Below are 23,554 nucleotides of genomic sequence, written 5' to 3' on the forward strand. Positions count from 1 at the left end.
AAATCATTTTTTTCTATATTTCACAGTCTTTTCTCACTTTCAGACTCCCACATAATGCATGACCAGAATAACTTCCATTATTAGGAAAGATGAGATAAATTTGTATACCACTGCAACTCTAAAGCCCTTAGTTTAGAAATGTTTGCTGTCCGCTCATGAGCATCTCAGCTCTGACTATTTTTTAGTAATCAGCACTCTAGGTTTTCTGGGCTCTTCCAGATATCATGGCACTTTCATCTCTTCTCCATGTACAGAATGACTATAAAATTAAAGATAGCCTACATATCAACTAGAAAAATTGTGAAGAAGGTACTATTCCTTTTGTGATGGGTCTCTATATCTTCATATGTAAAATGTACTCTTTCTAGAATAACCAATGATGATATCATAGCTTTATATGTGTAATTATGATTGGTAGTTTCACAACGTTTTCCATCACTTTAATATCCTATTTGGAGCTCACAAGAATGTGCATTGAAAATACAAACACAGATTTATTAGAGTGAGACTAGAAAACTAACTTTTATTGTCAAATGGATAGCAAGGCCATTCTGTCATTAATTCTCTTCATGAATACTGAAATAGTTTACCTCTCAAGAGTACCATTAATTGACAAGCATACAGTGACAGGACATGTTATCTGTCTTTGAGTTAATTGTATTGATCCACAAATATGTCAGTGGAAACTGCTGTTGCAAAACCCTCTCCCTGAAACTGCTGATGATTTTTGCATCAAGATTTCTAAAGATGACATCCTAAAGAATAAAATATAAAATTCAGAAACTTTTAAATGAAAATGTCCTCTTTTGATAAATTATGTGTATCACAATGGCCTAAGATTGTGTAAGGATGTCTTTATGCATAATTAACTGGAAGTCTGAGAAAGAGAAACTCTGCTTTATTTCTCTCTTTTTTTTTGTACTAAGAGTAACTGTAACTATTTTCATATAAAAATGTCTCTAGAAGACATACATGAGGCCAAGAAACATATGAAAAAATGCTCATCATCACTGGTCATTAGAGAAATGCAAATCAAAACCACATTGAGATACCATCTCATGCCAGTTAGAATGGAGATCATTAAAAAATCTGGAGACGACAGATGCTGGAGAGGATGTAGAGAAATAGGAACACTTTTACACTGTTGGTGGGAGTGTAAATTAGTTCAACCATTGTGGAAGACAATGTGGCGATTCCTCAAGGACCTAAAAATAGAAATTCCATTTGACCCAGCAATCCTATTACTGGGTATATATCCAAAGATTATAAATCGTTCTACTGTAAGGACACATGCACACGAATGTTCACTGCAGCGCAGTTTACAATAGTAAAGATCTGGAACGAAGTGGCACATATACACCATAGAATATTAGGCAGCCATCAAAAACGATGAGTTCCTGTCCTTTGTAGGGACATGGATGAACCTGGAAACCATCATTCTCAGCAAACTGACACAAGAACAGAAAATCAAACACTGCATGTTCTCACTCATAGATGGGAGTTGAACAGTGACAACACATGGACACAGGGAGGGGAGCATCATACATTGAGGTCTGTCGGGGGGAAATAGGGGAGGGACAGCAGGGGGTGGGGAGTTGGGGAGAGATAGCATGGGGAGAAATGCCAGATATAGGTGGGGGGGGAAGGCAGCAAATCACACTGCCATGTGTGTACCTATGCAACAATCTTGCATGTTCTTCACATGTACCTCAAAATATAAAATGCAATAAAAAATTAAAAAAGATGTCTCTAGTTTGGTCTGTATACTACTAACTGAGTTTTGTACATGTATTAGTCCATTCTCACACTGCTATTAAAAAAATGCCCAAGACTGTGTAGTTTACAAAGAATAGTGGTTTAGTTGACTCACAGTTCCACATGGCTGGGGTTGCCTCAGGAAATTTACAATCATGAAGGAAGGGGAAGAGGCACATTTTGCATGGTGGCAGGTGAGAGAGCCCAGGTGTGTGATGGAGGAACTATCAGGCTCATAGAACCATCAAATATCCTGAGGACTCACTCACTATCATGATAACCGCATGGGGGGCACTGCCCCCATGATCCCATCACCTCCCACCAAGTCTCTCTCTCCACACATAGGAATTATGGGGATTACAATTCAAGATGAGATTTGGGTTGGGACACAAAGCCTAACAATATCATTGTAAGTGACAAACTGTAAGACTCAGTGTCCTTGCCTATAAAATATGGGGATAATAATCAGTAATTCACTTGTGTGTATCACCAGTCATGGGATTTAAAAATAATATGTATATTGGTGTTTTTTAGTCTATAAAGTGTTGTACATATGCATAGCATAATTACTTTGAATTACCACATTCCCAAAGTTGTCCAAATTACAAAGTATAATATTTAAGCACAAAACAGTTATTTGTGATAACTATTGTTTGTTGCCTGTCTCTTTTACATAAATGTTCATTAGGAGAGTGATCTATATCTGCTTTTCATGATGCATCCTAAGTAACTAAACAATGCCTGGCATATAGTAAGTGTTCAAAAAATAAATAGTTATGAAATAAATGAATAGAAGCAAAGCACATTTTAATTTACTATCTTATGATAAGATTCTTATAGATCTACACGATTTATTAAAAATCACGATATAGCCATAGAGTACTAGTCAGTCACAAAAAGGAACAAAATATTGGCATTTGGAGCAACCTGAATAGAATTGCAGATCATTATTCTAAATGAAGTAACTCAGGAAAGGAAAACCGAACATTATACATTCTCACTCATTAGTAGGAGCTAAGCTATGAGGATTCAAAGGCATAAGAATGATACAATGGACTTTGGGGACTTGGGGGAAAGGGTGGAAAAGGGGTGAGGGATGAAAGATTCCACATTGGCTGTTTTGTATACTGCTCAGATGATGAATGCACCAAAATCTCAGAAATCACCACTGAAGACCTTATTCATGTAACCAAACATCAGCTGTTCCCCCAAAACCTATGGAAATAAAAAAATAAAAATTATAAATTAAAAAAACATGGTATAGGATACCATTTTTTCTCTTTATTTTGAAAATATTTTAATGTTTTGCATACAAATACTACACTCTGTAGTATATCGAAATAAAACTCTAAGGGATTATTGGCACATAGTTGCCTTATAATGATGTATATCAGACATATACTAAATTCTCTGCTGTATCAACTCTTCTTTTTTGACTTCGGGTATTTTTAAAATTATATAATATTTCATGCAAAACAGAAAATACAAAATATAAGTTGTTTTAAAGAATTATAAAACAAATACTGTCATAAGCAGTGGTTCCAATAAGGTAATTTAAGAATTGTTTTTGTATTCAGTTTTCAATTGTAATTGTTGAAACTCTACTTTGTACCTGTCCACAATCACATCCTTCTCCCCTCATTCCTCTGTCAAGATTAACTCTTAGTATTTTGTTTATTATCAACTTTATGTTGGTATAGTTTTACTGTACAGATATGCATATCTGATGTACTTTTAAATTGTGTATAAATAATATATTGCATACATTTTTATGACATTCTTTTATTTACTCATGTTTATGAGAGACATATGTATATATCAATATATAATATATAAATGTATATCTATATATCAATATCAATTAACTGATGGTTTATTAAAATTGTATGTATTACTACTATAAATGATGCTACTATGAACACAGTTCTGCATGTGCAGGAGTATCACTCATGCAAACTTGCCCCCAAAAGGGACATTTCATAAAGTCTGGAGACAATTTTGGTAATTATGACTGGGTATTGGTAGCTACTATACTTCTGGCACAAATGGAGCAGAGATCAAGGAGTCTTTTAAATATTCTACGATATGTAAGAGAGCCTCCACAACAAAGACTTATGTGCCCCCAAATGTCAGTAGTGCACAGAAATAGAAGCTGTACTCTAGGACTTACTATACCTATGGGTGGAATTTCTGGATTTTCCATTATATGCATATTAAACTTTACTTCCAAAGCTGTTATCTCAACATGCACAGCATATAATACTTCCTCTTACTAAGAAAATTTTGCTATTAATCATTCCTAAACTTTAAAATAATTGCCTATATGAAAGGTATATATAGATATATTGTTATGATTTTAATTTACATTTTCTTAATTACTGATGAAGTTGATACTACCTTACATGCCTATTGAATATTTTGATTTCTTCTTTTATGAAATACCTTTCCATGTGGATACTATATTTCTTAATGTTAATGAATATAACTTATTAATGTCTTCCTTGATAGCTTATCCTTTGAGTGTCCTACTTAATGAATATTTTGTATTCTGTTTTTGTATTATAGAAATGCTATTCTATATTTTATTCTAAAAGTGCTAACATTTTATTTTCAATAGTCAGCCATTAATACATCTGGTATTGATTTTTGCTCATGGTGTTCAGAGGATTCCATTTCAGTTGTTACTTGTTTTAAATGGTAGCCAACTATCTGAAAGTAAATTGCCAGAAAGCTAAGGCCTTTTCCATTGATCAGCAAGGATGGTTCTATCACAATTCAGATGCCCTTGTAAGTGTGGTTTGGTTTCTTGGCTCTCTATTCAATTACTTTAATATTTCTTTCCCAGCAAAAGCACCAATATCTTAATTATGATGTTATCAAGAATCTTGATATCAGACAGGGTAGTATTTGCCTGATTTTTCTATAGAAACATATTTGTTTCATTCATATGAACCTACAATCCAGTTAGTCCGGTTCTGAGAAAAACCTCAGAATTTTATGAAACTTGAAAAAAGTTGACATCTTGAAAAAAATAAGCTCTGCATCAATGGATATAATGATTTCTCCACTTATTTAGGTCTTCCTTAGCCCTTTTAATAAAGCTATATTTTTTCCGTCATACTTTTGCAATATTTTGTTACATTTATCTCTAGGAACTTTATATTTGTTGTTGGTATAATAACTTTTTAAAAAATAAGTTACAATTACCATTGATTCTGGTATATAAAAGTGTAATTGATTTTTGTATTTGGTTGTATACATAAATACAATTATATATGCATATACAATTGTATACATGTATATAATTATGTATGTATATGTATACGTTATATGTATAATTGATAATTGTATAATATAAAAATATTTTGTAACTATAATGTGTGTATATCTACACATACATATACAATCAAATACAAATATATATATGCATATATATATACAAACTTGTACCCTCTTATTAATTCTGCTGTATTTTCTAATAATTTCGGGGGTTATATAAGAAATTATATAATCTAAACATAATGTGAGTCTTGTTTTTTTCTTTCCTATCATTATGCTTTTCATTTTGTTCTCTTATCATACTACTTTGCATTGTATTTAGACCACAATGTAGGATCACATTGATAAAATGTATCCTTGTCTTGTTTTTTTTATTTCATCTATTTATTTGTTTATTTATGTATTTTTATATTTTAAGTTCTGGGGTACATAGGCAGAATGTGCAGGTTTGTTACATAGGTATACACGTGCCATGGTGGTTTGCTGCATCCAACACCCTGTCATCTACATTAAATATTTCTCCTAATGCTATCCCTCCCCTAGCCCCCTACCCCACTACAGTCACCAGTGTGTGATGTTCTCTTCCCTGTGTCCGTGTGTTCTCATTGTTCAACACCCACTTATGAATGAGAATATGCAGTGTTTGGTTTCTGTTCTTGTGTCAGTTTGCTGAGAATCATGGTTTCCAGCTTCATTCATGTGTTTTTTATTTTGAGATGAATGTTCTAAATTTTCGAGCATTAAGTATGATTTTTGTCATTGATTATCGTTGCATATTCTCTATCATTTTATGAAGGTATATTTACATTGCTAGTTTCCTAGAAGTTTTGCTTTGCTTTGTTTTGTTTAATCACAAATGGTGTCAAATTTTAGCAAATGGTCTTTTTGTTATACTGAAATTATAATATGTTTTCCCCATTAGTAATTTGGGGAAAATTATGTTAATGTATTTTCTCATGTTAATCCTGTCTTACATTACTTGATTAAGTCTAATTTAGTTAATCATCATAGATAGATAAATAGATATATACAACTAAGAAATATGCAGATAGGATTCTATTTAAAGTATTTTATTCAACATGTTAAACTGATGCCTATGAATCATATTGGCCTATAATTTTGCTCTCTTTTTATATTTTGTCTGCTTTGAGTATCGAGGTGATAGTGGTTCCTAAAATGAGACTTTAGTGCTCACTCTTTATCTTCTCTTTGTAAAAGAAAATGTAGTAGTGGGATGACATGTTTCTTGAAAATTTTTTAGGACTGATCTGTAAAACAATCTAGTCTTGGTCTTTTACATGCAAGAATATATTTAACTCACTTAATTTCTTTAGTACCTTCTTACATTTTTCTAGATGTCTATTGGATGTGTTTTAAATGTATTATTTTTCACTTTTAATAACTTTTACTCTGCTGTATTTGTCCTTCTGTCCAACTGTAGATGAATATTATATGTCTCATTTTTCTTCTTGCTCAATCTTACCAGAGGTTTGTTATCATTCTTTTATTATGCATTAAAATTATTGGCTTTATTGATTCTTCCTCTTTTACTCTGTTTTCTACTTCATTAATTTCTGCTGTGGTTTTTAATTATTTACTGTTTTATATTTACTTTTGTGTTACTTTTATAATACCTTTGAAAATACATTTAGGTCATTCAGTTATGGCTTGAATCTTTCTGTAATATGATTATTTTGATATGTTTTTGTATTTTATTCTATATCAAATTACATATGAAACATGTCAAATATTCATTATCATTCAGCTCTACTTAATGAAGTTATTTATTTTCTCATGCAAATATTTAGAAAATTGTTTAAAACACATGGGATTTTTCAGATATATTAGTGTTATAATCTATAATAATGGAATTTTGATCAGAAAATTTTAATTGGAGCCAGGAACTGGAGCAACCTGGCCAAATAGCAGCCTCCACCAATTGTCCTTCCTGCAGGGCCACCAAAATAGCAACTATCTACCAAGAAAGCACCTTCAAAAGAACAAAAAATCAGGTGAGGGAATCGTAATACCTGATAATAACTTCATATTGCTGACAGAGGCACTGAAGAAGGTAGGAAAAACAGTTTTCAATTTCTGACACCACTGTTTTCCCATTCCCTTGGCAGCAGCTGTATGGCAAGGTGAAAGAATCTGTGTTTTTGAGAGGGAGAGTGCACAGATTGTTGGACTCTGCATTGGAACTTTGTGCCCTAAACACTGGGTAGAACTCAGCCAACATCCAGGGAGGGAGCATAGACAGAGGGGAATTGCCTATCCCAGTGGTCAGAATGTGAGTTTTCAGCAAACCTCATCACCATGGGCTAAAGTGTTCTGGGGTTCTAAATAAGCTTACAAGGAGGTCTATGCCTAAAGAACTGCAAGTCCTAGGCAAGTCCTAGTGATGTGCTTTGCTCAGAGCCTGTGGGCTTGCGGGGGCATGTGGCCTAGTGAAACACCAGTGGGGTAGCTAAGGAAGTGCTTATGCACAGCTCACAGCTCCTTCATTTAGCATGAGGAGAGGATAGGCAAGAGTAAAGAAGACTTTGTTTTGCAACATGGATAAAAGCCCAGCCATGGCAGGATAGAACACTAGACTGAGTTGTGTGGCCCCAATTCCAAGCTCTGGCTCCCTGATGACGTTTGTACATACACCCTGAGTCAAAAGGGAACCCACTTCCCTAAAGGGAAGGACACAGCCCTGGAAAGATTCATTAACTGCTCACTAAAGAGACCGTGGGCCCTAAAAATACAGCAGTTGTAACCAGGTAGTACACACCATGGGCCTTAGGTGAGACTCTGGGATGTGCTAGTTTCACATGCACATTCATACCTGTAATGACTACAGGAGAAATGCCTTCTGCTAGAGAAAAGCAGAAGGAAGAGTAAAGGAGACTTTATTTTGCAGCTAAGGTACCAGGTTGGCCACAGTGAGAAAGAGCAAAAAGTGGGATCTTGTGGGAAAAGGATTACAGGTCTTGGCTATTTTGGACCTACCCTGTGCAAGAGGGACACCACCTTCCCTGAAGGGTGTGTCTCAGGTTTGGCAGCATTCACCACAAACTGACTAAAGAACCCTTGGGCCTTAAGTGAATGTTGTTAGCACCCAGGCAGTACTCTCCATGGGCCTGGGGTGAGGGTAGACAATGAAAGAGACTACTCTGCCTAGGGAATGTGGGGGAATAGTAGGAAGGACATTGGTAACTTCGATGCCAGCTCAGCTATAGTAAAAAAGAGCACAAGGTAGGTTTCTAAGGTTTTCAACTTCAGGCCCACGCTGCTGGACAGCATCTCTGCACCCACATGGGGCCCAGAGGAGTTTGCTGTACTTAAAGAAAGGACATAAACCTGGCTGACTTTGCCACCTGCTGATTGTAGAGCCCTAGGGCCTTAAGTTAATATAAGTGGTAGCCAGGTAGTGGTTAAAGTACACCTTGGTCAAGACTCCGTGCTGTGCTGGCTTTACGAATGATCTAGTGCAGTCCCAGTTGTGGTTGCTACAGAGGTGCTTAAATCACACATACCCCAATTCCAGGCAGTGCAGTACAGAGAGAAAGAGACTACATTTGTTTGTGAAAAAGTAAGGTGAGAGAACAAGAGTCTATGCCTGGTCATTCAGAGAATTTTTCTGGATCTTATCCCAGACCACCTATGTGGTACCTATATGAGTCTGCAAGAACTACAGCGTTATTGGGTTTGTGGTACTTTCTAATGAAGATATGGCTACAGTGGCCAAAATCTTAGATCAAAAAGCCTAAGTACTTTCTTTTGCCTGGAAAGCCTTCCCCAGATGGACTGGTACACACAAGACAAGACTGCAAAGACTACAGTAAATACCTAACTCTTCAATGTTCAGACATAGGCAAACTTCTGTAAGTATCAAGACCATCCAAGAAAGCATGACCTCACCAAACAAACTAAGTAAAGCACCAGGGACCAATCCCAGAGAGACAGAGATATGTAAACTTATGGTCAGAGAATTCAAAATAGTTGTTTTGAGAAAAGTCAAAGAAATTCAAGATAACACAGGAAAAGAATGCAAAATTTCATTACACACACACACACACACACACACACACACACACACACCACACACTCATATACATATGAGACCAAGTTCCAGGGCTGTGGGAAGGCTCAGATCCCAGCTAGGATGTGTTGTTCCAGGCTCCTGGTATCTCATTCAACCAAGAATGGGAGGTAGGATGCCACTGGGCATGGTGGCTCATTTAAGTCAATATTGGACCCCAAAGAGGTTTTGTAGAAAGTGATTTATTTAGGCAGAGAGAGAAAAAGGAGAAAGAAATAGATAGAGAGAAAAGAGAAAGAAAAGCATCTCCCACAATGTTGTGGAAGGGGATCCAGAAATGGTATCCACTGGGATGTGGGAGAAAAGGGACTTGTAGCTTGGGAGTAATTCCTGTCCCATTCAATTTTTCTGTCCTATAAAAGGGGTTCCTTTAAACTTCCTCTGGAGTGATTGACTTTGATTTCCCATGCATGTAAAAGTTAAACAAAGACTTCTAATATCCCAGATGAAGGCGTGGGTCAAGTATGGCATTGGGAAGTTCTTGCCTTTGAAACTACGCCCCCTTGTGGACCAGAGAAGAGAACACATTCCCTCACAAACACACACACACACACACACACACACACACACACACATATATTCAAGCACACATATTTGAAAAGTGATCTTGCTCTGTTAGTTAGGCTGAAGTGCAGTGGCATGCTCATGGCTCAGTGCCACCTCAATCTCCTGGGCTTAAGTGATCCGACCACCTTATCCACCAGAGTAGTTGAACCTGTAGGTACATGCTACCATGCCCAACTAATTTTTCTATTTTTGTTGTTGTTGTTGTTGTATAGGTAGATTTCATCATGTTACTCAGGCTGGTCTCGAACTCCTGGGCTCAAGCAATCTGCCTACCACAGCCTCCCAAAGTGCTGGAATTACAGGTGTGAGCTACCATGGCCAGCTCCATCTGATAAATTTCACAAAGCAATTGAAATAATTAAAAATAATTAAGCAGAAATTCTGGAGTTGAAAAATGTAGTTGGCATACTGAACAATGCATGCTTCTCCATAGCAGAACTTATCAAGCTGATGGAGGAATTAATAAGCAAAAAGATGAGCTATTTTAAAATAAACAGTGAGAGGAGACAAAAGAAAAATTAAAAAGCATTTAAAAATTCTTGTGTAACCAAAGAAAAAAAACCCAGATTGCCAAAACAATCCTAAACAAAGAACAAAGAAACAAAGCTAAAGACATCACTCTGCCAGACTTCAAACTAGAATAACCAAAACAACATGGTACTGGTACAAGAGCAGACACATAGACCACTGGGACAAAATAGAGAATGCAGAAATAAGGCAGCATATCTACAACTATCTGACCTTCAACAAACCTGACAAAAATAAGTAATAGGGAAATAATTCTCTATTCAATAAATGGTGCCAGAAAACCTGGCTAGCCATATGCATAAGTTGAAACCGGACCCCTTCCTTATATCACGTACAAAAACCAAGTCAAGATGAATCAAATAGATCAATGTAAAACCCAAAACTGTAAAAATTCTGGAAAGCAACCTAGGCAATACCACTCAGACCATAGGTATAGGCAAAGATTTTATGACAGAGACACCAAAAATGATTGCAATGAAAAAAAGTGGCAAATGGAATCTAATTAAATTAAAAAGCTACTGCACAGTGAAGAAACAATCAACAGAGTAGACAGACAATCCACAGAATGGGAGAAAATTTTTGCAAACTATGCATCTGACAAAGGACTAATATCCAGCATCTATAAGGAACTTAAACAAATTTACAAGAAAATAAAAAAGAACCCATAAAAGTGGGCAAAAGACATGAACATACACTTTTCAAAAGAAAACATATATGCAGCCAACAATCATATGAAAAAAGCTCAACATCACTGATCATTAGAGACATGCAAATCAAACTCACAGTGAGACACCATCTAACACTCATCAGAAGAGCAACTATTAAAAAGTCAAAAAATAACAGATGCTGGTGAGGTTTGGAGAAAAAGGAATACTGCTATATGATGGAAATGTAAATCAAAGGCCTAGAGACAAGTACCATTCTACTCAGCAATTCCATTACTGGGAATATACCCAAAGGAATATAAAGACACATGCACATGTGTGTTCATTGCAATACTATTCACAATAGCAGTCTGGTTGACATGAAATCAACCTAAATGCCAATCAATGATAGACCAAATAAAGAAAATGTGTATATACACAATGGAATTCTATACAGCAATATAAAAGAATGAGATGATGTCCTTTGCAGGAAAATGGATGGAGCTGGGGACCATTATCCTTAGCAAACTAATATAAGAACAAAAAACCAAATACTACATGTTCTCACTTGTCAGTGGGAGCTAAATGATGAGAACACGTTGATACATAGAAGGGAACAACACATACTGAAACCATTCAGAGGATGGGAGGCTGGGGGAGGAAGGAGAGGATTAGGAAAACAAGTAATGGGTACTAGGCTGAATACCTGAGTGATGAAATAATCTGTACAGCGAACCCCCATGACATAAGTTTATCTATGTAAAAAAATGTGCATTTGTACCCCTGAACCTAAAGTAAAACTGATGCTAATAACTAATTGTAAAATCTGAGCATCAATTAATGACAAAATAAAAGGTTTTCATTTTATGAAAGGAGTCAGAAAAAAAAAGATGATGAAACACACTAAGATTTAGAAAGTAGCCTTAAACAGGCAAATCTAAGAGTTACTGGCTTTAAAGTGGAGGTAGAGGAAGGGAAGAATCCCATGAATTTTGGTATGTTGTTTATTCATTTTAATTTTTCTCAAGGTATTTTTACAACATCTTTTGTTATTTTCCCCATTTTTTTATTTAAGAATGTGCTATGCCAATTTCCATGTATTTATAAAATTTGAGTTACCCAGACTCAATAATCTCAGTTAACATATTTTCAAATTTGTTGACTTCCATTTTTATTTGCTCAGATCTGCTCTTGAACTCCTTCAGTGAATATTTTATTCATCAGTGTATTTTTTGATTCCATAATTTCTAAGTGGTTTCTTAGAATAATTCCTCTTTATTAATATTCTCTATATGGTGAGACCTTACTCTTCTGGTTTTCTTGTTTTTTTTTTTTTTTTTTTTTTTGTCCCTGAATTTCTTCAGTTCTTTGAGAATGCTTAAAATAATGAGATGTATTTTCTTACATCTTTATACGTTTTTGTTGTAAAGTGTCTATTTTAAGTATGATATTGTGGAAACTCTGGAAATCACATATTCCTTCTTCCTAAGGGTTGGTTGTATCTCTTCCATGGTTACTGTTGTATGTGTATTGAGTTTTCGATGCTGATTTTGTAATGTCTGTATTTTTTTCATTTGTGTGACAACTGAAGTTTCTTTTTCATTAGCTGAATTATCAGCTGAATATTTGACAGAGATTTCCTTAAACACCTGAAATCTAACCAAGTCAAACGAAACAAAAATTATACCATCTTTGCTAATTAGATCTGTGTTGAGACAGCTTTTCATTGGCCTTCACTTCTTAGTTGCATAGAGGCTGAAGGTCAACCAGAGCTAAGAGCATAGGGTTTTTTCTAGCCGTTTCTTAGCATGTATCTAGTTCTGAGCAAGCCCATAGCCTTAAAGAGTTCCCAGAATTTGTGAGAGATTTTCGAAATCTATATTCTTCATTTCTTTCTGTCCCAATTGTCTTCTTTCTAGAATTTTTGATCTGCTTCTCACTCCTATTATTATTCTTTGTCCCAGGCAGCAGCATCTAATAGATTTGCCTTTATTTTTGACAAACTGCTCTGAGAGCTGCCTCAGCCCTTGAGAAGTTCTGAGATAGGTAAAACAAAGCAAACTCTTGAGTCAATTCTTGAGGGAACCATGAGACAGGTCAAAACAAACAAAAATTGTTTGAGAATAAATTCCATATTGCTTTCTGTGGTACCAGCAACCACCAAGAATGTGTCCTGCCATTCAAGGCTACTGTCTCACTGGATGTGGAGGATGGTAACAGGGTAAATTAAAAGCCCATAGAGCTCTCTTTTCAAAATTAAGCAGTTGTTCGTCATTAGGCAATATCTTGATGTCAGTTTAGATTTGATTTCAGGGGTCCAAAAGTGATTATTCTGACACTTTTTCTAAGCTTCTGTGTTTCTCTTGTGAAGACTGGAGTTTTAGAGTTCCCTCATCTGCTGTTTTTGCTGACATAACTTCTAACTCTTTTAAGTATTTCTCTCCACTCCTTGAAAAACCAACATAAATGTTGACAGTGCTAAAATCTAAACTTTTAAAAATTCCAAGTATTTACTGATTTCCTCCTATTATGTGTCTCATTCAGTCTAAGATGAAAGGAATGGGGAATACACCAGTGAGGTTAGCCAACTTTTACTGAGGGATCAGTACACAGGCATTGTTTTAAGTGAGTTATATTTCTTCACTCACAATGCTAGCAAGTGGCTGTTTCAATGTACATTTTACAGATGACAAAAATATAGTGCAATTATATTGAAAAAATTGACCAAGTCACACTGCAAGTAAGGTGAAGCACTAAGATTTAAATCTAGATAGTCTGTCTTCAGTCTGTGTTCTGGACTACTATTCCCTACTGCCAGTACTGTAGAGACACAGTTATCAACTAAGAATAATAACAAAGAGAAAGACAGTTTTAATGCCAAAGTGTTTCTTTTCTGGAGTAGTTTGTTTTCTGCGCTACAGACATACAGTGAATAAAATGTTCCAGTCTCATCAAAGCAAATTGATTACTTTGGATGCTTCCTCCTTGTTTGTCTTCATTACTGTTTTGGTGTAATTTAATTACTTTTTACCTTGATTTTTGCACTTGTCAATCCTTTTGAGAGTAAGGATAATACTGATTTTATGTATTTTCATTTATTTTAATATATTCACATTTTGTGGCCAATAATTATTTAGTTTAAGTGGTTTTTTGAAATCACGTTTCTTCCTAACTGGCATATAATTCTAGCTTGTGACATTTCTGAGTATTGATTTAAATTCTTTTTTGTCTTAACTTCTGGGAAAACCTTCAAAAAATTAAATAATAATTCTCCAAATTAAAGCAGATTTGTAGGACCTACATTCCCCTGTGTAAAAGTAAGTTTGTAATATCTGACAGTAGCTGAAGTGGACCCTTAAACTCAGCTGTATTAATGTCAGAAGTCTGCAAAAGAACATTACAAAAGCTAAGTGTAAGATTAACTAAGGAATATAACAAATGTCACAAGAAATGAAATAGGATTTGTGGGTTTAGAGAGTTTGATACTGTAACCAAAAATCGAGTAAAATGACAGCATGGTGCTTGAATTCCAGGGCTCTGAGATACAACTGAATTTTTTTAACCCCTTGAAATTAGTTGAACTTGGTAGATAAGGCCATGGAAAAACATATATTTTATGAAATATACATGCTGGAATTCCTTCTGAAATCATGATATTGCCATGCTTTTCTATGAAAAGTAATTAGTAACAAATTATGTGAGCCACCCCATAAAATATTTTTCATGTAATCCTTCTTAATTGGGTAAATTTGAGGCTTTTTTTAAAAAAAAATAGAAAGAAAATGGCTCAAGATATCACTAAAAATGGTATGTAATATTTGATTTCTTAATTGCTATACAAATGAAATTTTATGTATGTGTATACACACACACACACACACACACACACACACACACACACACACACATATATATATACACACCTGGCCAAAATAACCCAAAATAAATGCATCAAATTACTATAAAGGTAAAAAATGTTTAAGCTTTGTCCCCTCAAGACCTCTGGTTCCCTTGGTCTGAGGTGACAGGACCAGGATCATTAACACTTGTAGCTAAGAGTATGTCTATTTTTTTTCATTGTTTTTACCCAGCTTTTTCTAGAGAGTCATACCCTAAGACACAGGAATGAATGCACTAAAACACACACACACACACACACACACACACACAAACACAAACACACACACTCCTTTTACCCTAAAAACCCAGAAAACCCAGCTGATAAAAATAAGTTTCTTTATTAACTAATAATTTTATAGGGCTTTGATTTGTGTCCCAATTCAAATCTCATGTTCAGTCGTAATCTCCAATGTGGGAAATTGGGCCTGGTAGAAGGAGATTAGATCATGGGGATGGTTCACACATGGTTTAGTGCCATCTCCTTGGTACTGTCTTCACAGTAGTGAGTTCTTTATGAGATCTGGTTGTTTAAAAATGCATAGCACATCCCCCCTACCTCTCTCTTGCTCTTGCTCCTGCCGTGTAAGATGCCTGCCCTGCAGACCTTTCACCATGAATAAAAGCTCCCTGAGCAGATGCTGCTCCAGAAGCAGATGCTGCCATGCTTCCTGTATAGCCTGAAGAGCCATTAATCAATTAAACATCTTTTCTTTATGAATTACTCAGTCTCAGGTTTTTTTTATTGCAATTTGAGAATTTATTAGATAAGATTGGAAAGACACTAGGTATTAATCAAGCAAATAATATTTTCTTCTCTAACTTTATGTTCCCAGAATTCTATTACATTTTATTTACATGTGACAGATAAACACCATCTATGTACATAGATGAGAAGATACTTTGTTTTAAAACATTATTGCCACAAGTGGTGGTAGAGTGTTGCAATAAAAGGAGGGAGACTATTGCAACAGTGAGAACATTTAATCCATAAGATCTACAAGTATCTCAAGATTCATGAAGAAAAGAATTTTACAGGGTTATATAAGCAAGGCTAGCGAGAACCAAATATGCAGAGGGGATGAGTGGGTAGCGATCAGACACTTAAGCTGGAAATGTTTTTCCTTGGGGTCAAGGTCAGCCTATTCTTGGAAGGAACCATTACATTGGGTTTGTTTTGCCTTTCAATGCTGGCTCAGACTGAGGGTGGATTAAAATAAAATAAAAAACAGTCGTGGTGTGGGGAATAGAAGTTTAATGTTTTATCAAGTCAAGTTAGCAGATATTTTTATAGATTATTCAGTGGCTACAAACAGTATAGTTAGTTAATCATTGATGAGAAAGTAAATGGGAATTTGACAGTTCTGTATCTGGTCTGGTCTTAAGTAAAACAAGGTCATCTGTATCTCAGCTAAGTCATGTGGGGAAGGGTGCATGGTTTTTTTCATTAAGCCCTTTTCTGGAACAAAAATTTGGGGAAGAGGTTCTTAATTTCACCGTTTTCTAAAATCACAGGTCTCAGAAACAGTTCTACATTGGCAAATGTAGCTGAAAAGATGACATACCACGTAGTATGTTAGGTAATCTGCCAGTTTGACTGTCTCCTGTAGATCTTGAAAAACTTTTCTGTATCAATCCATCTGATCCTAGCACAGATTCATAATCCCCATTGTATCAAATTACTTGACCTTAGAGGTCATCTTCCCAATTGCTCACTGAATTTGGGTTGCCTGTTTTATCAAAAGCAAGCTATTAGCTAATCTTCCATTTCAACTTTCCACCACTCTAATTGTTAAACAGATCTTTTAATCCAACTTAAGATTGATGAGTAGATTTCATATATGTTTTATTTCAGAGGCCTAATATTAAGGAAAGTTTGAGCAAGCATGAGAAAAGATGCTTAAGTGATCAGTAAGGCTTAACAAATGTTCATGCTGTAAAGATGAAGTTATTAACTTAGACCATTTGGGGGTCACATGTTCAGACTGCAGCCAGGATTCTAAAACTGAAATGTTAATCTTTAATGCATTTGACCTCTCAGGATTGTTTTTATATTCTTTCTGAAAATCCTCACAAGCCCATTTGCTTCCTGCACTTACATCAAATCTATCAAAACTAGCCCTCAGTGATTCAGTCTAGGAAATACTTTTAGGAAATGTGCTGACAGAGTCACTAACATACATGTATATAAAATGACTGGCAGGGCTTAATATGTGAGCCTCCTGAGGGAAGTAATATTATGATGGTTGTAGTTGTCCTTTTGTTTGTTGCTTGGCTGCTTTCTTTTTCCTAGGGAAAGCATAAGGAGCAGAAATCGTATGTTACTTAACCAACAGTAGAGTGTTCTCTGATATTTTTATCTGGTTTGATCACTTTTTGTGCATCATACAGTATTGGAAATCTCTATGCTCTTATATACACATTCTGAAAAAATAAAATATTTAAGTCATAGCAATTCTATTACCTTGTGGTCAGTTGAAGGACTTTTCACTGGATCAAGCAAGACTGAGGAAAGGACAAACATTCCAACAAGCTCTCTGTATTTAAATTTTCTGGTTTTCCAGAAGCTTGTGCCATGTCTAGTCCTGCCTTCAACCTTCCCACAGCTTCCTGTTTCCATTCTGACCTGATTTTCTAATACAGGCATACCTCAGAGATACTGCAGGTTAGGTTCCAGACTACCATAATAAAGCAAATGTCATAATAAAATGGGTCACACAAATTTTTGGTTTCCCAATCCATATAAAAATTAGGTTTACATTATACCTCGGTCTATTAAGTGTGCAACTATATTAAGTCTGAAAAGACAATGTACACACTTTGATTTAAAAATACCATGTTGATAAAATCCTAATGATTATCTGAACCTTTAGTGAGTCATAATTGTTTTTCAAGTGGAGGGTCTTACCTCCATATTGACGGCTACTGAATGACCAAGATTGTGGATGCTGAAAGCTGGAGTGGCTGTGTTAATTTCTTAAAATAAAACAGCAATGAAATTTGCTGCATTAATTGGCTCTCCTTTTGCAAAAGGTTTCTCTGTAGCGTGTGATGCTATTTGATAGCATTTTACCCAAAGTAGAACTTCCTTAGAAATTGGAGTTCATTGTCTGAAATCCTGTCACTGCTTTATCAACTAAGTTTATGGAATATTCTAAATTCTTTGTTTTCATTTCAACAATGCTCACATCATCTTCACCAGGTGTAGTTTCTGTCTCAAGGAACCATTTTCTTTGCTTATCCATAAGAAGCAACTCCTCATCCATTCAAATTTTATTAATAGATTGCAGGAATTCAGTCACATCTTCAGTCTCCACTTCTAATTCTAGTTATATTCTCATTTCCACCACATCTGCAATTAGTTTCTCCACTGAAGTCTTGATCCCCCCAAAGTCATTCATGAGGGTTGAAATTAACTTCAATCAAACTCTTGTTAATGTTGATGTTTTGACTTTCCAATAAATTAAAACTGTTCTTAATAATATCTATAATAGTGAATCATTTCCAGAATATTTTCAATTTCCTTTGCCTGGATCCATCAGGTAAATTACAATTTATGGCAGCTTTAGCCTTAGAAAATGTACTTATTAAATAATAAGACTTCAAAGTAAAAATTACTGTTTGATCCATGGGCTGGAGAATGGTTGTTGTGTTAGCAGGCATAAAAAAAAAAACATGAATTTCCTTGTACATATTCTTCAGAGTTCTGGGGTAACCAGATATTGTTCATAAGCAGTAGTATTTAAAAAATAATATTTTCTGGATAGTGGATCTCAACAATGGGCATGAAATATTCAGTAGATGATGCTATAAACAGATATGTTTTCATCCAGGCTTTGTTGTTCCATTTGTAATGGATAAGCACAGTAGATTTAGCATAAAATTTAAGGGTCCTAGGATTTTCAGAATGGTAAATGAACATTGGTTTTGACTTAAAGTTACCAAATGCAGTAACCTCTAACAAGGGAGAAAGTCTGTCCTTTGATGATTTGAAGCCAGGTATTCACTTCCTCTCTAGCAGTGAAAGTCCTAGATGGCATTGTTTTCCAATAAAAAGCTGTTCCATGCACATTCAAATCTGTTTATTAGTGTAGTCACCTTCATCAATCATCTTAGTTAGATCTTCTGGATAATTTGCTGCAGCTTTTACTCCAGTACTTGCTGTTTTATGTTGTAGAGATGGGTTCTTGCTTTAAATCTAATGAACCAACTTCTGCTAGCTTCAAACTCTTCTGCAACACCCTCACTTCCCTGAGCCTTTATAGAATTGAAGAGTGTTAGCACTTTAATCTATATTAGGCTTTGGCTTACTGGTATGTTGTGGCTGATTTGATCTTTTATTCAGACCATTAAAACTTTCTTGATGCCAGCAATAAGGCTGTTTTGATTTCTTATCATTTATGTGTTCACTGGAGTAGCAACTTTAATTTCCTTTGTTAACTTTTATTTTACATTCACAATGAGGGTAATTGTTTGGCACAAGAGGTCTACCTTTTGGCCTGCCTTGGCTTCCAACATGTCTTCCTTACTAAGTTTATACATTTCTAGTTTTTTATTTAAAATGAGGGATGTGAGACTCTTTCGCTTGAAGACTTAGAGGTCATTGTACAGTTATTAATTGACTGAATTTTACTATTGTTGTATGTAGAGGAATAGGGAATTCCAAGAAAAGGGAGAGAGATGGGGAAGGGCCAGTTGGTGGAACAGTCGGAACACATATACAACAATTATTAAGTCTTATATGGGTGTGGTTTATGGCACCCCAAAGCAATTGCCATGGTAATATCGATGATCGCTGATCCCAGATTATTGTAACAGCTATAATAATGAAAAAATGGAAATATTGTGAGAATTATCAAAATGTGACACAGAGACACAAAGCGAGCAAATGCTTTCGAAAATATGGTGCCCATAGACTTGGTAGATGCAGAGTTGTTATAAACCTACAAACTGTAAAAAACACAATTATCTGTGAGGCACACTAAAGCAAAACACAATACAAAAAGGCATGCTTGTATTCTCCCTCATTACTCTGCTCTGCTTCCCTGTACAGGTCAGGTATGCTCCTGCCTTAGGGCTTTTAGTAGCAATATCCTCTGCCTAGAATGTTTCTTCCCCAGACAGTAGCTTGATTATTCCCTCATCTCCTTCATGTTTTGGTTCTCATTCATGGCTAGAACTACCCTGAACACCTTAGTTAAAATTGCAACCTGCCTCTCTGTTTCCACCCTTATATTTCTAATACCCTTTATCCTGCTTTACTCATTACTGTACAGCAGTTATCATATTTTAACATACCATATAACCTATTTATCTTTACTATGACTTTCTCCTGTAAAATGAGAGTGAAATTTTGATTATTATTGCTGTATTTGTGGCATCTGGAATCATGCTCAATACATAGTAGGTAATCAATAGTTACATTAATTAACTATGTTAAATGCATTTTAGTAGGTAATAAAAGAGCATATGGTATAATTAAGCAGTCTTTTATTATAAGAAACTATTTCTAATATATATATTCATCCTGAACCTGACATTTTGGTAATAAAAAAATCAACCTGCTCTAACTTAAGAGACTTGTAAAACTTTTGTTTATCTTGAAGATAGAGACAATACTTTACATATTAAAAAACATTCTATTACCAGTTGTAATAAGTGTGATATATTTCCTACTTTATTTGTTTTTTCTGGTATATGAAATGTTAAAATTTAGGATTTAATAATATCCAATATTCTTATGAACAAAAATATGAAAAGTGTTCTCTCCACTTCTGCGGGTCAGATACACTTAGTCATGATTCTATCATATAATGGCTCTTCTCTCTCATAAATACACTTATCTTTTCTCATCCCGAGCAGCCCTTTCTTATAATACCTTGTCAACATTTAAAATGGCTGACTTAAGTCACGTTGATAAACTGTTAAGGAGGTGAGACTTGCAACTCTGGAAATAATAGAGTGAAAACTCTCACTTTGTTTGACCTATCTTGTAGAGAAGTTGGTTTGTATTTGTAGAAAGGTAGTAATTGATTCCTGAAAGGAAAAGTAAAAACAAAAAAAACCAATTCTAGTTGTCTCTAAGAAGGAAAGTAAAGTTGAAAAAAACGAATGTTCATACTCTAACTCTAAAAGAGCACAGGAGGCGAGTCACAGTCTGTTAATTCCAGAGATACCAATTCCACAGAGTGGGAAATTCAGGAATACTATATTGTTAAGAACTTACCAAAATAACGTTCAGAGCAAACACTGAAAACGTTTGCTTGCTGTGGACTGTTCATTGCAAAGGAGCCTTGGAGATGCAATACTGCAAATCCATGAAAGCTCAAAGGCAAGGCTAAAGGCAGAAATAGAGAAGCGTTTTGGTTTACACAAGCTGACAGTTAACTACATGATATTCTCACTTCCTCTTTCTCAAAGCCCTAATGTGAAAATCAATAGAGGAGATGCCACCAAGATTACTGGACAATTAGTCAAAACGAAATGTAAGGAAGCAGAGTTGGCTGGACTCATTCAGGCTAGAGATGACTAGATTTCTGTGATGGATAGTAACTCCTTTAAGGATTATTAAAAGAAAGATACCAACTGCCTATTTTTGTTTCAAAATAAACAGATTTAAGCTAAGCACAAAGTTGACAAGTTAGCAAGAGAGATGTCCTTTCTTTTAGAGATTAGTAAATCCTCAGATGTTATGATTTAATGTCCAGATAGGGTATCTCTTTCCGTGAAAAGTAACTTGAACAGCTTTCCCATGTTCCTGTGCTCGAGTACGAATTTGTAAAGAGGATGAATGCTTAGGCACTTTTGATTCAATACAGTCATTTGTGTTCTACATCACTCCCGTCTCTTGCTTGTACCTTTCATTTCTTGCAATAAGTGCTAGTATTGTGAAATTCTGCTTTCCAGCCTCCTCATTCCAGTATTAAAAAATATATTCACCAATTATTGCTCATGTGCCTTGACAATAAGGAGACATATTAAGATGAGTAAAAACAGACAAGACTCTGTCCGCGTGGGACTTATATTGGAAGGAGATGACAAGAGAAAGGAAATAAACAACATAATTGAATACAGCAAGTAGTACTATGAGGAACAGGGTGCTGTGGTGGGCAGTGATGGTGTGTGTGTGTGTGTGTGTGTGTGTGTGTGTGTGTGTACTTGCACATGCACTGCATGGGGTGAGGTCGAGTTCTGATAGGGTGTCAGAAAAGGCCCCTCTGAGAAAGAGACTGGTGAACTGAGACCTACAAAATGAGCAGAAAGCATTTCTATAAAGAAACAGGAGAAGGCAGAAGAAAGAGCATGCTCAAAGGCCTGGGGCATTTTCCCCAAAAGGCAACCAGTTACCCCAAACAAAAATTGAGATTGGGATGTAAGAATTTATATTTTATTGGGTAAAACATTCAGGAATAGTTGATAATCATATTACACTAGGACTCACAAGCAGGAAGCACTGGAGCAGAGATTTGAAGTTTCACTTTTCATTCTGATTAGAACAGAGGGCGATAATTGAATACAATATGAGACATTTCTGTTGATGGTTAAGAATCATCACTCTGGAACAAGACTGCCTGCATCTGGATCCTGGCTCTACTGCTTTCCAGCTCAATGATCCTGAACAAGTTACTTAAAACTGCTCCGAGTTTTGATGTCATCATCTGTAAAACATGGATAATATGGATAATACTTCAGAGAGTTGTTATAATAATTACTTGTGTTTTATTTGAAAAGCACAGAGAACAGTATCTGACACATAGCAACTATTAAATAAGTGTTAAGTAAAAACAAAATAAAACAATTATTTCTTATGAATAACCTGAGATAAATGCTGATGTAGACTGTAAAATGTCTTTATAATACTTGCCACAGGAGATTTATTTGGTACAGTACAGATTAAGATTACATTAATGCAAATCTATAGTTACATATGAGTTTAAAAAAAGTTTTCCTTTATATTCCCCATAAAGGGTATGGTAAGTAAATTATTAATGTAAGGATGTATGTTGTATATGTTAAAGTTTCTTAAGGGATGTAGTAATTTCTGACTAGTCTTATATTTTCATTTAATTTATTTGACCACATTCTATAACATTTTACATAATAATTTATACCTAAAGTTTCATTTTAAATGTATTTAAAATACACATATAATTTGTATGTGTCAATCTAATTTTGTGTATTCACTTCCCATTATTATACATATAACTTATGTAAAACAAAACAAAACAGAAGACAAGAGAGCTTAGGCAATTTCCAATGTCGTGTGTTTTCTAAATTAAAAGCAGACCCTCAGTTTTCTTCTTTCTTCCACTCCAATCCTAAACACAACTCAAAGATCATAGGCTTTCTTAAGTGTTGAGAAACATTATACCTAACATATGCTTCATGAAACTCTCAGACATTATATCTTCATGTGTATTAGCCCATTCTTGCACTGCTGTAAAGACATACCCGAGACTGGGTAATTTATAAGCAAAACAGGTTTAATTCATTGGCTCATGGTTCTGTAGGCTGTACAGGAAGCATAACAGTTTATGTTTCTGGAGAGGCCTCAGGGAACTTATTCATGGCAGAAGGCAAAGCAGGAGCAGGTGTCTTACGTGGCAGAAGCAAAGGGGGATGGGGGAGCTGCTACACACTTGTAAACAACCAGATTTCAGGATAACCCTCTCATTATTGCCATGACAACACAAAGGTTTCTAAACCATTAGAAACCACCATGATCCAATCACCTTCCATCAGGCCCCACCTCCAACACTGGGGAATTATAATTCAACATAAAATTTAGGCAGGGACA

This window comes from Callithrix jacchus, chromosome X, assembly GCF_049354715.1.
Source record: "Callithrix jacchus isolate 240 chromosome X, calJac240_pri, whole genome shotgun sequence".
NCBI lineage: Eukaryota > Metazoa > Chordata > Mammalia > Primates > Cebidae > Callithrix > Callithrix jacchus.